General features: G+C 37.8%; 1 protein-coding gene across 2 annotated transcripts in view; it reads left to right on the forward strand.

Moving 5' to 3' along the window:
- Positions 1 to 1,617: 1,617 nt before the first annotated feature.
- LOC6051597 (rap guanine nucleotide exchange factor 4) overlaps positions 1,618 to 15,365 on the forward strand; it is a 356,238-nt gene continuing 342,490 nt past the window's right edge. For both annotated transcript variants that reach the window (XM_038266004.1, XM_038266005.1), the window contains exon 1: positions 1,618 to 2,353. The gene's annotated coding sequence lies outside the window, so the exon portion shown is untranslated. The remainder of the gene's footprint in view (positions 2,354 to 15,365) is intronic.

A 15,365-nucleotide genomic window follows, 5' to 3' on the forward strand; every position in this document is an offset into this window, starting at 1 on the left:
TTAGGTGACTTTTTGAAAATAGTCGCAGTTTTTCATTTTGCCCACCTTTGAAAAAAATATTTTTGAAAAGCTGAGAAAATTCTCTATATTTTGCATTTTTGAGCATTGTTGATACGACCCTTAGTTGCTGAGATATTGCCATGAAAAGGCTTATAAACAGGAAAATTGATGTTTTCTAAGTCCCACCCAAACAACACAACATTTTCTAATGTCGATATCTCAGCAACTAATGGTCCGATTTTCAATGTAAAAATATGAAACATTCGTAAAATTTTCCGATCTTTTCGAAAAAAATATTTTCAAAATTTTTAAACCAAGACTAACATTTCAGAAGGGCGTAGTTTCAAACATTAAAACTTTGTCGAAGACACCAAATCGATCAAAAAATTCCTTCAAAAGATACAGGTTTTTGAATTTTCATACATCATTTTTGTATGGCCAGCTGCCAAATTTGTATGGAAAATTATATGGACAAACTAATGCTGCAAAATGGCTTCTTTGGGCATACCGAAGGCACCAAAAAAGTTTTAGTCGGATTAAAAAATACAAAAAAATCGAATGACCGAAATTTGAGAGAACTGCTCTATTCAAACCAAAAATACCATTCTGCTTGAATGGCAAAACTGTATAATCGTATTTTCAAAAAACTTGTCAATGTGATAAAAAAGGTCGCTCAGCTGTTTCTGAAAAAATGCTCAAAAATAATATTATCTCAAAATCAAAAATTCTGACATGACTTTGGAAATTTTTCCGTTTTTTTGTTCAGTATTTTTTTAGTTATTGAGTTTGGTAGTATGTACAAAAATGTTTCAACAACACTTTTTTTCTGAACAGTCCTGATCATGACTATGATTATACTGCAATATCTTTTGACATATTATGTAATGATACACGCAGAATATCTGGTTACATGACCTTTGTGTCACGCTATATTGGTTATTGTGTTTCCTACTCTCTAATGGTCTAATAACTGTGTGGCAAACCTGTCTAAATAAAAAAAAATCTTTAAAAATTTATTATTATTATTTTTAGATCGAGGCTTCCATTTCTCAATTTTATTGAAAAAAGCTAAAAAAAACAAATTTAATGCCCACACTTCATAATATTGGAGCAAAAATTATTTTCTTAAGTTTTTTTTTTTAATATTCCGGTCTGCGGTCTAAAAATTCAAAATTTCCAAAAAATCTAATAGTTCTTTTTTTAGATAAAAAAAAATCAAATACACAATAGCTTATAGGACCTTAAAAAAAATTAGAAAATAGTCTCATGCAAACCAATCTTGTATCAACTTTTTACCCTCCTTCTCCAAAAACCATCCTGCTATCCTTATCAGTAGCTCCACACACTTGGCACAGCTGATCCATGGAAGTCCTCTCCGTGCTGAGATTATGCCCACCGCTCCCTCTCTCAAAAGGACCATCAATTTCGCTCCACTCTCCAGCACCCAAGCTCTTTCTCTCTGTTTTCACAGCTTCCTGTTGAATGTCCCGGCCGTCGAACCTGCTGCTGCTGGTGCTGCTCCACGCACTCAATGACATCATCCGTACCTACCTGCTTGGTAGACCGGTTCGTTTCGTTGCGCTCGCCTTCGTGTGGGCATTCCGGTCTCGCGCCGCGACCAGAAGAGATCAGTTCGATTCGAACGCGAGTCCGGTGTAGACGTGCTTGCCTGACCTGCCTGCCTGCCAGAACCTGGACCCTGACCCTGGACACTTCCTGCTGGCCGGCTAGGTTGCTGCTGACCCCTTTTTTGCAGAGTGAACTCGCGGGGAGGGGGTGCGAGGGGGGCTCGCATAGTCGAGCGTTACGTGGCGTTACATCCGGCGTTACGGGGACGCCACTGGCCGGATCGGTTTGGATTTTGAGGAAGAATTGCTTGGGGGATTGTGAAAAGTTCTTCGAGGGAAACGGTTTGGTGAAGGTGTCTGCTGCTGAGGAATACCAGAAGCTTTTGTAAGAGTGTAATTAGATCTAATCCAGAGGAAGGAAACACGCCATTACAGTGCAAATTTATGACGATTTAGGGTCGTCTTCCGGAGCAGTTTCTGGGAAGAATCGACGGAAGTCAAAGTGGAGTGTGACATTGGTCAATTTATTCATTAGCCGGGAATAGGGGAATCGACCCCGTCCCGAAAAGGATCGATACGGTAACGACCAGTCTATGGCAAAATTTAAAGAAATCTTAAAGTGTGTTTGCAAGAAAGTGACCAATGCCGCGAAATCGTTCAAAACCGCTTGAACAGTTGCAGAAATTGAAACTGCTCGCCGAGTGTAGGTGAACTTGTTTTGCTGAACGCCTCTTCACCAGGTCGCGACGACTTTAAGCTGCCTGTTCCAGCATCCACCGCGCCAGGTGAGGTCTTGGAGGCATCGCGTGAATTTGTTTTTACATTTTTTATGTTATTTTTTTTGTGTAGAGAGACTCGTGCTCAAGTGGTGGTTCGCTCTGAACGATTCTTGCAAGCCCATGTGCAAATGTCGTTTCGGAAAGGGTACTTTTTTTTCTGAGGAGTGACTTGAGCTGAAGGTTTCATACTGTTTGTTCGGTGGTGTTTATCTGGGGAAATTTTTGATTTGCTCGCGAAAATATTGTGTACAAATGATTGAAATTCGGTGAAAAAGCCGACGAACGTTTGGCCTGTACTCGGAAGGTGTTTTGAGAATAATTTTCCGAGAAGGAGCTGTTCGTACTCTTGAGGATGTTTGTTGTTGAGAAGAAAAGGTGTAGGAAGCAATTTCATTGTACGTTTTATTTGATGGTTCTGAGAAAGGCTGAAAAGGATGTTTGTTTGAGTTGAGGTAGTAAAAATTAATATTATAAAAAATATACAAAAAAATAACATTGAGAAAATTACAGAAAAATATAGTGGTTAGAAATGTGTAATAATTATAATAAATAATTAATCTAATAATGAAACCATAGCATTTTGGTGCCATTCGCAAATAACGCAGCTGGAGGAGTATTTTGAAGATTTTATTATCATAATTTAGAATGAAAGAACACCTGATTTAATAGCATTCGCAAAATAAAAAATATTTTTTCCTATAAATTATCTAATGGATTCAAAATGGATGTGTGGATTTTATTGAAACTGCATTTAAAATATTCATTTCTCGTTCAATAAAAGCAAACAGGATGAATACTCAGTGATTTTTGGATTTGTCTCAGATGGTAGTCCCAGATGTCCCCTACAAGCTGCAGGTAGAATCGAGTTGAGTTTTAAAATTATGCTATTTTTTTCACTAAAATGCCAATAGTTCCCTTTAGATTTCACCAATTGGAATGCTTCTCCTTGCATTTTGTTGCATTTTTTTTAAGCCATTTCAGATGCATTTTGAATTTTGAAATTAAATTGAATTTTGCCAAAGTTTTAGCCTTTTTAAGATTTTTGACGATTTTGAACCTTCAAACTTTGTGTCCCGACTAGCTTCACTTCTTGTTGACCTAAAGTGTTCATATTTTGGCCAGATGCTAGTTTCATATGTACAAACAACCCCTGAAATTTCAGGCAGATTGCTGAGGTCGATGCAAGATGGGTATGCTTTGCTCGTGGACTCGCTCTTAATAGGCGACTATTCAATTTTGACTAAATCGAATTTGCTGTTAAAAGTAAGAAAATAACAAAAAAAAAAATTATGATTTGGAAAAAATTGAAACAAACAAAAACATCTTTCCTGAATAATCATGATTCCGTTGTATAGCTTGGTTAAAAAAATGCATCGTTCAGGCTCCCCGTGCAGTTATTTTTGTATTTTTTGGTGTACTTTTTGAGTTACATTTTTGTTATTATTATTATTTATCTTAATAATAAAGAGTGCATAATTGACAAAGGGAGCGCGTGGTCGTAAAAAATATTCGGAGTGAAAAGTGATTTTTTTTTGTGTGTGCCTTTTGTTTCACATTTTTGTCGTGTATTGTGTGCTGCGAAGAGATTTGAAATTTGCTCGCGTTATCTAAATTGTAGAAACAGTAAAAATATACTGATAAGTCCAGCCCATAGCACTTATGCTCGGTTGGCACGCGTTCGATTAAAAAAACTTTCTAAATCATCACTAATTTATCTTTCCGCAGCCGGCTGCCTAAGATTTAAAAAAATCAACCGATAAACAAAATGCTCATGGTCACATCACTGCCACTCGTGAATCCTGACCTCATACCCATCTACTAACCCCCTCAAAACTCATGTGATACTTTGTCGGAGATGCAGTCGATTGGGCGGTCTCTATCACTCAAGTATCGGACTAACATTCCCATCCACTTCCCCGTGACTCTACCACTGGTCGTGGCCGGCGCCGGTATTGATCAGCATGATAGGGGCCTTTGAGAAGTTGTGAAGCGAGGAAAGATAGCACCCACTCATCTTCCACGGCTCGTGGATGTAACTTCTGGAGGTCCTGGTCAATAACGGAGTAGCAACTGCGGGTGGGCACCTATGCTTATGCTTATTATTATTTATCTTAATAATAAAGCCTTTTAGTCCATTGTGTGTGTGTGTGTGTGGTCCAATCCAATACCCGCTAACCGGTAGCGATATTATGGGAAAGTATAATTTGTATCAGACTTTTTATATGCCGAATGCTGATACAACTTATCTCAGTTCCGGGTTCTAGGTGGTGATAGCCCTCGCACTGCTTCCAACGACCCGTTTCAGAATGACAGAGCTCCTTGCGGTCCAATTCCGAGGTCGCTGGGCATTGTTCGGTCCCGCCTAAACATAGAAGCAAGCATCTGAAGGAAATTCGATCTATATTTAGACTTCCAATCCCCTTAGGAAAATCAGGGATCAGCGCGTATTTAATATGAGAAGATAATATGTTTCAACACTACGGACCAATTCACTGCTAGAGTGTAAACCTGCTAATGGCCGACTGCTTAGCGTCCCAGACCACCAATCCTATGGTGTGAGTTCGAATCCCACCTTAATTCATTTTTGTTTTTTGTTCATATTTCTGATTCCAAATTTCAATGATACCGACCGAGATTTGATCCTTGAACCTTCTGCTTGTGAGACAGAAGCCGTAACCATTAAGCCACGGAGCCGGTTAGTAATAAAGCCTTTTAGTCCATTGCATTAAAAAAAATATTGATTCTGAAAAAATAAAGAAAATTGAAATCTTCATTTCAGGAGGATTTGAAATTTTGATATTTTATTCTTTTTTTCATTTGACAGTTAAAAGGTTAGTATTTCTTTCATGAAACCATTGATTTTGGTATCAAGACTTATCATTTTACTATTTTCACCAACAAACTTGTTATATTGGATTTTACAAAAAATATGTTGTTTTTTTTTTTATTAAAGGGTGCACATCAGCCAAGGAAGTTGTTATCTTCTTATTCCAAAATTGCCAAAATTTGTTTAAAATAGTTTTATATACATTATTTAAGGGGATGAAAGGAAAATTATATCGATAGTTCCCGTGTAAGGTGGTATAAGAATCTTTGTACAAAAATCTTTGTTCTATGTTTTGAGTTTTTGTTTTGAATTTTTTTAACAAGATCTTTGCAATTCACCATTCTGTTTGCTATAAGATCTTGAAACATAAAAAAGAGTATTTTTTAAGGCAAACTTTAAAGTCTTCACAGAGATTTATTTTTATTTTAAATGATGGTTTAAAAAATGGGTTTAGTTTTCAGAATAACGGAATTCATAAAGAGTTATATATTCTCGAAAAACGAAACGAAACTATTGGCACTACGCCCCCCGGGGCATGGCCTTCCTCTAACGTGGGATTTCTGCTCCAGCGCCTCTGACGAGACAGGAGAAACCGGGACCGACGTTTTACTTCACCATCCGATAGAAGCTCAGTGGATAAGGCGGGAATCGAACCCGCGTCTCATAGCATCATCGGGATCGGCAGCCGAAGCCGCTACCCCTGCGCCACGAGACCCACACCCAGCTGAAAAAGTGACATTAATAGATATTCTCATACATATTGAAAAAAAAACTGCAACAAAAACAAAAATTATGAAAAATGTTCAAAGCTGGTGGATGGAGCTTTGAGGAATGGCATTCAGAGTGAAAACTAGTAACTAGAAAAAAACTAATATTTAAAAATTGCTTAAATCGACAATATGTTGTAAACCGTCCAAAATATTTACTGAAACGAAATTATTTGTTGATAATTGACTGAAAACATACCGACACTGAATTTCGCAATTTATTAATTCATTCAGATGTCAATTTATCACCACAGAATTGCACATTTTGAAGCGGATATATCGCCGTTTTAGAGGCTTTTTTTGAAAAAAAAAAAAAAAATAGATGTATTGTTGAAATTCCGAAATTCAGAATTTTAACAATATATCATTTTTTTCAAAAACAGACCTCTAAAACGGCGATATATCCGCTCTGTGATTCTGTTGTGATAATTATCAGTCCGGAATTACGTCATCGGAAAATCCGCTGGCATTGGGATCGGTCTTTGCTTGGCCAATCTCCTTATGTGTCATCGCAAAGGGCATCAAGGTTTTGCACACTTAAGTAAAAATCTTGTAATGTTACGTTTTTTCATCTTTAAAAATGAAAGGGGTCGTAACGCCCCTTCCATCACGAGATCTCAAAATTTAGAGCTAGCATTCGTGATTAGGGATCCAAATAACCCCTTGGAACAAAGTTTCATGCAAATCAAAGAGGCGTTTTTGGCAACTTTTTCCGATTTCGCGAGAGTTTGTGGAAATTACCCAACAATTACCCACACAGTAAATTCAAAGAATGGTAGGGTACATATTTAATGTCAGGAAAATAATGTAATTTTACCTCTGAACATGTGTAATTTTATCACATTCCTGGTGTAATGTCACTTTTTCAGCTTAAATTTACGTAAAATTACATCATAAAAGAGGTGATATTCAACCTTCCAAAATTACACCTTCCAAATTTAAACATTTCACTGTGCGCAGACATTTACTCAGAATCTGAGTCGGTATGTATACGTGATACGGTGGGTCTAGAAGGTCGAATTAAGAAGTTAATTTTTCGAGTGATTTTATAGCCTTTCCTCAGTAAGGTGAGGAAGGCTAAAATCATGGTGCATGATTCGACAAATCGGTAAAATAACAAGTATAAAAAGATATGGTTAAAAGGGTTAGTTAAAATAAAATAAGAAATTTAATTTTCAGTTCACTTTAACACACTTCCAGTTCACTTTAACAACAGGTCCTTGAAGAACCAATTTCACCATCGTCAGAAGTGGCCTGCACGACGCTATGCAAAACGCAATCGGGCCGGCCGGGCTGTGCTGGATGCTGCGTTTCAACTGGATTCAACTTCGTGGCAATAAACCAGAAATCAGAAATCATTGGCCTTCTCACGCAGCATGACAACACTACCGTGAGGGCGTTTAGTAGGGTTGCATTTTAAAAAGATATTTTTGGGACAAATTAAAAGATTAGTTTTAAATACTTTAAAAAATAAACTTAAAATAATGACAACAAAGTCAAGACGAACAGTTCAAGGAACCACCCTGATCGAATCTCGCCCTGCGGTCTTCGCGGATTGCGTTGGCGGCCGCGTCAACAAGCTCTCGCCAAACCGTGCGTTTGCAAAAACAAATCAATGGCAGAGCAAAAAATACAAAACACCGCCAATAATAGCCAATGGTCAAATTGTTTGGGGCGGCCAACTGGTAGCAATTGGTCCATTTTCCGGCGATTTTTCCTCGACACGTTGGCCAAGGGGCGGTGGAAGCTCGTCCAGCTGGTGATGAATTTTCCCACGGTGGGACGAAACAATTTTATTTTGCACTTCTCGCTGACCCCCTTAAGCTCATTGTGTTTGAGGAGGGGGCAGGGTGAAAGTTCGCGAAAGGTGGCGGGCGACGCCACAACAACCGCATTGACTTTGGTAAACTCAATTAAGGCAGTTTTAATTAATTTTCCCGAGCAGCACTTTGCTGGACTGGAGTTTGCAGGGGAAAATGTTGTGACGTGTGTGAGTGTGTTTGTGGTGTCAAAAATGAAAATATAACGAGTGGAGTTGACATTTTTGGGCACATTTCTCATGGAATGTAGTATTTGTTCCGATTGATGACTTGTTTGCAAATAAAACAAATTGAATAAATGTTCAAAATTAAAATAAAACATAAATCTAAAAATTGCAACATTAAGTTAACAAAGTACATTGAAGATCAAGTGACTAAAAATACAGTACAAAAAGATTCATGTTATTTGTAGAACAGCATGCTCAAGAAACTTGTGGTTTACTTTGCCTTTTAAATCAACTTAGTTGGTGTGCCTGATTACAATGGCAAATTATCAGCAAGCTGTGATGTTGTCTGTGGCACTGCGTTAATTTTGTTCGATTTCTTTTTTTTCAAAAATACTAATACAGCTATGGCAAAGATCGCTGAAAATATCAAAATTTGGATATACATTCTTCCATTTTTCCAAAACGAACTTTTTTCGGGACAAAGTTCAAACCACGTCTTTCGAAAATCAAATTTAGTTCCACTCAGGCACTGACAGTATTTGTCCACAGCTAGTCTCCTAGAAGAATAATTCAAAACAGGATACATGCATCGTACTTCCTTACGGTTCAAACCTTGTTTATGTAGTAAAAGATGAATTATTACATCCCCTAACTTGAAATCCAAGGAAATATTGGAATTAACCGTATGATTAGTTCCTTGCCGTGCTAAAACAAAATGTCGAACGACATCATTCCTGCAACTGAATTCCGTTTGCATCATTGTTGCCGTCCATTCTCCACTAGACCGTTCCAGTTTGAGTCGTATCATCTCCTGGTAGTTGCAGGTTCCATAAAAGGTCATCTGGTCCCGTACAAGCGAGTAGGCAGGCTCCATCAACAGACAGGGATTCTTAAAAAAATGTTCTTCAACGATAGTTTCTAAGGAGCCCCCTGGACTACCATAATGATCAACATAGAAAAATGACACTGGTTTGGAATCTTCGATGGATTCTCCCGCTAGAAGTTTGTCGTTCATTTTAGGTGTACGAAACTGCACCAAGAGTTGAGCACTTGCGCTCAGGAAACTTGTTCCGATGAGAGTAGCTCTGAACCACATGGTAATCGCGACACTTTTGATCGAAAACTTCTGTTGCGAATAATTCTTTACAAGATTTCTTTTACCACTGATTTGTTGGTATTCTAATGACTTTTTAACTATTTGATTGTTGTCACATTATAATGATTTCCAAAACAAGCTACTTATCCACCATTTTATTTGTCATACACACAAAAATCAAATTACCGTCCTCTCTCTTGCCAAACAGCAAATATGTTGTTTCAGTTGTTTCTTAACTCTTTATCCATAAAAACGTTGCTTAATTCACCCTTAGGTGGTTGGAGCCTTCATCACATTTAGAGGTTAATGCTTTTCAAAAAAGCCACAAAAGCGCGGATTTTCAGTGTTCTATCAATTTGACTCATTATTCATGCCATCAGATTGGGTAGTAAGATCTTCATAATCCAGGGCACTTATGTGCTTACAACTTATGATATGGTTGTCAGATCTCCAATTTGTTGGGCTTGTTGGAAAGGTATTTTGATTCTCTATCACAAAGATACGTCGCATGATAGATCCGGACGACGTTTTTATCAAAATATCTGAGATCCAGCCTCTAAAAGGTACATAAAAAAACGCTTAAGTACTTATAACTTTTGATAGGGTTGTCAGATCTTCAATATTTTGAACTCGTTGGAAAGGTCTTTTGATTACCTATTCAACGGCAGATCCGGACAACTTTTTCATCAAAATATCTGAGATCCAGCCTTTAAAAGGTACGTTAATAACACATAAGTACTTATAATTTTTGATAAGGTTGTCAGATCTTCAATATTTTGAACTTTTTGGAAAGGTCTTTGGATACCTTTCTAAAAATGTAAAACATGGTGGGGTTCTTTCAAAAACCACACTTTTTACAATCTTAGCTTAGCTTAGCTTGGTTTACCGTACTCTAGCCGAGGAAAAAGCTCGCAAAAGCTAGGTTGGCGCCGATAAGGAAAATAAATGCGTCAGGAATGTAAAAACCACACTTTTTACAATCTTCCGTACTTTTGTTTAAATCGTTTTTTGCCTTCTTCACTGAGGTAATGCTATAATCCTGCTCTAAAAATGAACTTTTAATTAAAACTCAAAGACCCACCTTCATGTATACATATCGACTCAGAATCGAACACTGAACAAGTGTCTGTGTGTGTGTATTAGTTTTTCAAAAAGTTCTCCGATCAAGTTTTAGTACACCCAAAATTCAGAATCGAGATAATCGTTCTCTCAAAATTTATTGAGGGCTCAGTGCCAAAATCGATAGAATAATGGTACCAACTCACACCATCATAACAAATGAGTTCATTCGTTAGTTGAATCAATAAATCTCCAACAAGTGTCATACATCGACTTCTGACTTCTCCATGGTCACCAAGCTGTGGTGGCCGAGGCAGCTAAGTCATTGGATTGGTTTGTCAAAGGTCTCTGGTTCGATTCCCGTTGTCGACACTTTTGGTTTTTTGTTTGACGGATGAACTTTTTTGCAAATGAACCTCGAGAGAATAGTTCTATCGCCCATCTCGAGCTGTGTTCTCTGCGTCCGTGAATGGTACCATTATTCTCTCGACTCGGGACCATCATTCTCTCGGACTAGCGCTGCCAGTTTTGGGTGTATGGTTCCCCTTGTAGGGCATGCCCATAGGGACTTTTATGCCAAATATCAGCGCATTTGGTTGTAAACTGGCTGCGCGCATTAGGGTTGTCTGTAGACCTGGCGCATCGGCAAACAATCCGATGTCTCCGGAATCAACGGTTTTCCCTGAAAAAGCATCAAATTTTCCTTAGCATGCTATGAAAGCTTGATGAACACCGCGACGCCTTACGTCAGGCAGCTACCACGTGGGTGAGAAACTGCTGGAATATTCCATTGCAAACCTTCTTTTAACAAGAAAATGATGATTTCGAGTAATCCTGATATTATTTAGTCGAATTCAGAATCTTTGCATAGAAAATTTCTATTTTTTTGCAAATATTTCAACCACGTGGTAGCTGCCTGACGTATGGCGTCGCGGTGTTCATCAAGCTTTCATAGCATGCTAAGGAAAATTTGATGCTTTTTCAGGGAAAACCGTTGATTCCGGAGACATCGGATTGTTTGCCGAAGCGCCAGGATTAGGGACAACGAATCCATATGCTCTCTTCGGGAAAAGTGTTCTCCAGACCATTTCCCATAGGCTTGACCATACCAGAAGTTGGCGCGTGATTTTCCAGGACCTGTAGGAGCGTTTGAACAAAAAGTTCCAATTTTCCATAGTAATTTCCATGTAAACTTTAACCCTAATGCGCGCAGCCAGTTTACAACCAAATGAACTGATATTTGGCATGAAAGTCCCTATGGGCATGCCCTACAAGGGGAACCATACTAAAACTTGATCGGAGAACTTTTTTAAAAACGTACCCACCCTAGTGTGTATGTATGTATGTGACCAAAATTCTCACTGAGTTTTCTCAGCACTGGCTGAATCGATTTTGATCAAAGCAGTCGCAATCGACTTGGAATAGTGTCTCATACAGCGTCATTGAATTGTTTGAAGTTTCGATAACCAGTTCAAAAGTTATGTATAAAAATGTTTTTTACATATATCCGGATCTCATTTATATGCATGTAAACGATGTCCAGATTCATCATCCAACCCTTTGTTGGTTAGGTAATTGAGAGACCTATCTAATGAGTCTTCAACATTGAAGATCTGGCAACCCTGTCTCGAGTTATGACCACTGAAGTGATATTTATGTACTTTTTTGAAGCCGGATCTCACTTAAATGTATGTGAACGATGTCCGGATCCATCATCTGACCCATCGTTGGTTAGGTAATCGAAAAATCATTCCAACGAGTTCACTACATTGAAGATCTGGCAACCCTGTCTCGGGGTGTACCCCATTTGGCATAATGGACATTTGGCATAACGGGTTTTCAAGATGGACGTTTGGCATAATGGACGTTTGGCATAATTGGTCCAAGACATCAGGGACGTTTGGCATAATGGACATTTGGCATAATGGACGTTTGGCATAATTCGTTCAAAAACCATCAAGGACGTTTGGCATAATGGACGTTTGGCATGATTATTACTAGCTTGTTTTTTTTGTTAATTATTTGTCATTTTCACGAATGAAAATGTATATTTTTTACCTTTTTTATATTACTTTAAGAGATTATCATTTTTTTCTATAAAAAATTAGGTATCTCTATATTTTTTCCTAATAGTAAATTCTTTCCATTTTGAATAATTCACAATAAATCTTTTCAATGAAATTTTGATATTTTTATTAAATAATTAACATATCTCTTGCTAGCTTAAGATTTTTCCCCTTTCAATATAATTAGGAGTAATTTTTCAAATGAAATTTTCCCTTCTTTTATATGATGAGAAAAACCTCTTCAAATCTTCGACAATTGAGCTTTTATAATGCAATTTTCCCTTTTTTTGATCAAAATTTTACTTGAAGAAGGAAATTTCTAAATAAATTCACATTTTTCCTTTCTTTTTCGAATTTAATCTAAAGAAACCCCAGAACTGGGCAGCAGACTAGCGGAAAGATTCACTGACACAGAGAACACAGTTCTACATGACCGAGAGAATTATGCCCTCGAGTCCATTTTCAAGAAAAAGTTCATCCTTCAAAACGAAAAGTGTTCCCTACGGGAACTGAACCAGAGACTAATAATAGACTAACTCAATGACTAAACTGCCTTGGCCACAGCAGCTTGGTGACACAAGAGTAGTCAGATTTCGATGTATGACTCTTGTTGCAGATTTACTGTTTCAATTAATTAATTAAATTAATTGTTTTGCAGGTGTGAGTTGGTACCATTATTCTATCGAGTTTAGCATTGAGCTCTCTATAAATTTTGATGGAATTATACTCTCGATCCTGTATTTTGGGTGAATGGATGTCGATGTTGCTTTTCTTTAAATATTTTGCAATTATGTTTTTTTATTCAATTTTCCCATAATTTTTTATATTTAACTTGAAGAAGGGAAATTCTCTTATAGATGTTGTCTTTAAACATTTATATAATTTCTGCACATTTTTTCTCTGTTGGTTTAATTTTTGCAATAAAGTTGTTTATGGAATTTTCCCTTCTTTTATTTATTCAATACTTATCTTAAAGAAGGGACAACTGCCTAAAAAAAATGCTGATTAAATGTTATTTTTAAGAGAGGTAGGTGAAAAACATAAAAATATTGCGATAGTCAAACATTTAAAGAGTGTCAAAATGTGAATCTTTAAATTTACTTTTCCTTCCATAAGTTGAATTTTATATAAATAAATATAAATTTTATAAAAAAAATCATAATCGAAGTTTATTGTCAAATATTCGAAAAGTATTGTTTTTAGAGATTTTACCTTCTAAAAGTTGAATTTAAAATAAAAGAAGGGAAAATTTCATAACTCATTTGTCAAATATTTAAAGAAAGAAAAAATGTACATCCCTTATTAAGGATGAATATTAAAGAAGAAAAAAATGCATAAAAACAATGATTGCAAAATTTGGAAAAAAAACAAACTGCACATTTTTTGAGAGATTTTACCTTATTTTAGCTTTAAAATAAAAGAAGAGCAAATTGCTTTCCGGGTTATAATTGAACATGTCTTGTACGTGCCTCAAACGCGTTCTGACCGGAAATCCCTTTGGCCAATTGTCGCACTTAAATCAATTTCCAGGCTGTGTCAAGATAGCACGACAAGATTGGAACTTCTTTTAATCTAATCTCTGGAGCAACATTTGAAAGGGGCGGTACGACATTGCTCTTACGGCCTTTCGTCCCATTTAAACGCATGTAATGAAAGGCCGTAAGAGCAATGTCGTACCGCCCCTTTCAAATGTTGCTCCAGATCTAATCTAATCGAACACAAGCGCAGCCAGTCCGAAGAAAGTATCCTGGAAGAACTTGTGGTAAGATTACGCCTCAAGTTCTTTCTTGTCAATATCAATGATTACAGTACATCCGAGTTACCCCGAAAATGTATAGCAAAAATTAAAACGGCCAGGCCTACTGCGTTGCATTAACCGCAGAGACAGATTCTGTGAACGGATCACATTTCACAGAATCATCAGGGGAGGAAGGATGCGTGGACATACCGTACCAAACGCTCCGAATCAGTTGTGGTGTGGTGTGAAAGTGTAAATTTGGCAGATAATAATATTTAGGGGCGGGGGGAGGGGAGGTTATGAGGATAGGAAAAAGGGAAGGTGGGAATGGGATAATATGGATATATCATTTGATCAATAGAATATTCCGTAAAATAAGGGAATAAAATCATCTATCAACTAATGATAGATAAAATGGATAGATCTCACCAAATCAAGATTTAACAGCTCCAGCAGGGTTTGAACTTATCATCAAATGCCACTTGAATCGTAATTCAAGATTGGATCAAGATTGGAACTTCTTTTATATGAAAAGTGACAAAACATTTCGGAGCTTTTTTGGTTTTCAGGATTGAAATCGAATTTTGGGAATCTGTGAAGGTCAAAAGATGAGGCATTGTGCTGCACAAACAAAACGGCGTTTTTAGCTCAATTTGGCCCAAAATGCACGTACGACAAGATAGCACGACGGCGACGATGTGACCAAGTCGAAAGTAGCATTTGAAGCTCTTCTCTGAGTACTACTACAGAGTTCTTCAACGCTCAGACTCAGTCGCCAACAGATCGTCCGAGAGATTGGATGGAAGCAGCCGAATTCCCCTCTCGACCGCCACCTACCCCTTTAGCATCGCCAGATGGGTTTCAAGCCATCGACCTTCCGTTTCCAAAGCGAAACCCGTACCACTAGGCCACGGGAGCTCGGCATGGGTATACATGAAGGTGGGTCTACGAGCATTTGTTTCGTTGTCAAAAATGAATGTCGAGCTTAAGTATGACTCCTAAGGCCCATCCATAAGGCAAATGGACTCCGAAGTGAAATTTGTCCAAAGCCTTCGGATAATCGAGTTGAAATGTGAACTTCAAAAATAAGAACTTGGAAATTTAACTGTTTTACTTTAATGAATGCCTCTAAAAACCTGTCTCAATCGCCATTCTAAAATTGAAGATAATCCCGCTGAAACGATGTTGATTCAGTGCTGCCATATAAAAATCATAAACCACAAGCCACTCATTCTCTGTTGCGGTATCTGCAGCCCCAGCTGCAGACAGACAATTTGGCCGTGATTACACACAAAGTCACACGAAATCACTCACGCAGCCCATCATCAGTTTCGGGGGTTGGGGGAACAGGATTGCTTTGTATGCGACAAAAGGAAGGAAGGATCAGCTATACAGGACAGCTACCCCGCGCGACCGACGACATGGTTGGCCCAAGTCCTCCCGCAACTCTAATGTGAGCTTTTGCACCGCCGTTCTAG

The sequence above is a fragment of the Culex quinquefasciatus genome, chromosome 3 (assembly GCF_015732765.1).
Source record: "Culex quinquefasciatus strain JHB chromosome 3, VPISU_Cqui_1.0_pri_paternal, whole genome shotgun sequence".
Taxonomy (NCBI): Eukaryota; Metazoa; Arthropoda; class Insecta; order Diptera; family Culicidae; genus Culex; species Culex quinquefasciatus.